The sequence below is a fragment of the Myodes glareolus genome, chromosome 4 (genome assembly GCF_982192425.1).
Source record: "Myodes glareolus chromosome 4, mMyoGla1.1, whole genome shotgun sequence".
Lineage (NCBI taxonomy): Eukaryota > Metazoa > Chordata > Mammalia > Rodentia > Cricetidae > Myodes > Myodes glareolus.
In genome coordinates, this window is record NC_142029.1 from 61,909,339 (window position 1) to 61,912,192 (window position 2,854).

Consider the following 2,854-nt stretch of genomic DNA (forward strand, 5'->3'; position numbering starts at 1 on the left):
CCTCCTGTGTTTGCGCAGCCCAATTGCCCAATAGCCCGCACCCCCCCCTTCCTTTCTTGCCCTGATGATCACCTCATTTCCTGAGCTGTGAGGCTGTGAGACAGAACTGCGCATGGAATCCACCACCAAAAAAAAAAAAAAAAAAAAAAAGCTGTTTGGAAGGAGGCCTAAAGCAAAACCCACTCTTTGTTATCACTGCTCTCTCGGTGCCAGGAACCGCATGGCTATAGCCGCTTGGGCAGGAGTGACGTGCTCCAGCACCCCGGGTACCAGAGCTGCTTGCCAGCAGCTTCATCGGCCTCACAAAGAGAGACTGAGGCTGGAGAGGGGAGGGAATTGCCCTGAACCCCAGTCTAGGACCCTAGAAGGAACATAAAGAGAGGAAAGCTGGGCTCTGGTTAGAGAGGCAGCAGCCCCTGCTCTCACAGGTGATCCTGGGAACGTACCAAGAGCCTCTCTGTCTCCATCCCTGCCAGGCAGAGCCTGCTCTGGGGCTGAAAGGGTCCTGTCCCTGAGCTTCTAGTGGGACAGCCTAGGCTAGGAACAGGGGCATGAAACTCTTTCCCACTGTTAGGAAGTGGTCATACTGAGACTCAGAACAAAGGGCTCTGTGAGTGCAAAGAACACCCCGGGAGGACGCTTCCTGCCCATACCGAGTCCCCTCTAATTAAGTAATCATCAAACTGCTTTGATTGCATGGTTTTATCACAAAAATATTGCACTTGCACCCTCCATATGTACTATTTTCACGATAACTATAATTGTGTATTTCAACCCTGAACATGAGTTAGAAAATTGTGAAACGATGAAGTAAAAATAAAATGGACATTTGAAAATGTCCCTCTGGTTATATATTACCTCGTGTACTATTTCAGCACACAAGATACACCGAGGAAAAGGTCAAGGAGCTATAGGCATAATGTCTGTCCAGATTTCAGAATCATTAAGAGAATTTAGGGTTTTCAAAATCAATTTAATCAAGATGTTGTCCGCTCTGTTTCCTTGTCAAGCCTGTAAGGTGGACATATTAAAGCACCAATGTCAGGCTGTGGGAAGAGCCCACTGACGCTCTCAGCAAGTCTCTGCCATTGTCAAGATGTTCACAGGAACCATGAATGTCCAGAGGATCTCTAATGCAGGACTAAACACGTAACTGAGGACACAGGTACAGACACTGAGATGCCAACCTGTCACCTCCGCACACCCCTGTAGACATACACAGGCCTGGGCTATGCAACATGCCCCCTCCCCACGGCTAGCCTTGTCCTGCCGACCCCTCAGAAGAATGTCGGACGTGGGATTCTGTTGTTATCCTTCTCCTGTGCAAGAGCCAGTAGCCTGACCTCTCCACCAGGAGCAGGCAAGCGGTATGAGTCTGCTTCATATTTTAGCTGATGGAGAGCTCATGCCGGGCTCAGACAACAAGCTAATCTGGCTGCTTTGGTTGTGTGCAGTGGTTCTTAGGAACACAGGCAGGCGGCTTTCCCCGGTGTGCTTCCAGTCTCTGACGGGAATGGTTTAAAGGCACCTGTATGTCTTATGAGGGTTAGAGAGAAAGTCAGATTTTCTTCCTTTATTTATTGTGCACATATGTGTGTGTGTTCAAGCACAGGTACACCTCTGCCATATGTCACAGTGCATAGGTCAGAGGACGACTTTCAGGAGTCCATTCTGTCCGTCCACCATAGAAGTTCTGGAGATTAAATTCAAGTGGCCAGGTTGAAATCTGTGTTGCCTCCTGAGCTTTGTCTTATGAGCCCAAAGGTCAAATGTTCTAACCTAACACTCATGGAACCGGATACACAAAAGTCCTAAACATGGAAACAAAGATGTCAAAGGCGAAAGACAGGGATGGGGGCCACAGGTGTTCAGCACTCCTCTCCCTTGCCCAGTCTTTGTCGAGAGGATCCCCATCTTCCCTCGGGACACCTCAGAGGCTCCAGACACAGGTTACTGTCCATCCTATGGACCCAGGTGAGGAGACAGGGCCAACCCCCACACTGAGCCCCTCTGCTGTTTTGTTCATCTTCTGCAATAGCAACAGCCATCCGTAAACCACTGGATGGTCTCCTGTGGGAAGGAGTTACACACCAGCTGCTTTAGAGACCATTGATTTAACAAGGTTTTTAGCAGGGACATGAGGCAAATGATGCATCACTGATGCAACCATTAGTGCATCACTAAGGAGGAAGGGAAGCCCCTGCTGCTCTGGGCTCCATCCCCTGACCCTCTCATGGCTCCCTTTGCAGGAAGGCCATAGTCCCACTACCACTCACAGCAGGCATTAGGATGTAGTCTGAATTCCTTTAACACCTGGAGGTAGGGACATGAAGGTGGGGGTGGGGAGACAGGAGATACCCAGCAGAGCATCAGGTACACTTGCAGCTGATGCCAGGAAGCAGGAAGGGGAACCGTGAGGTGTTGAACATATGACACAAACTCAGGGCTCCTCAGAGCAGGGCATGGAAGACACAGAAAATGACTAACCCTCTCTCATCCTTTCCTGTGCATACACAATGAGCCCACCTTAAGCTATTCCTCCAGCCACAGGCTTGCAGCCTTGCCTTAGCCAAGTCTCTGGTCTCCCTGGGTCCTAGCCAGACCAGCCAACACGAGGCTCTGCTTCAGAGAGGTCTTCTGAACCCAAGCCCAGAAAGGTACACAGGACATGGAGAAGGTTCCTGTGTGACATTAGTACCTACAGCTACCGTGTCATCAACACATACCTGGCAGAGAAGTCCAGGCCATTGGTTCTTGCTCAGGAGAAGCCCTGTGTCTGTCATTCTTTAGAGGGTAGGTGGGACAAAGGCTGTTTTGGGGGTGTTCATGTGAACAGCCATGGTTATATTGGGTA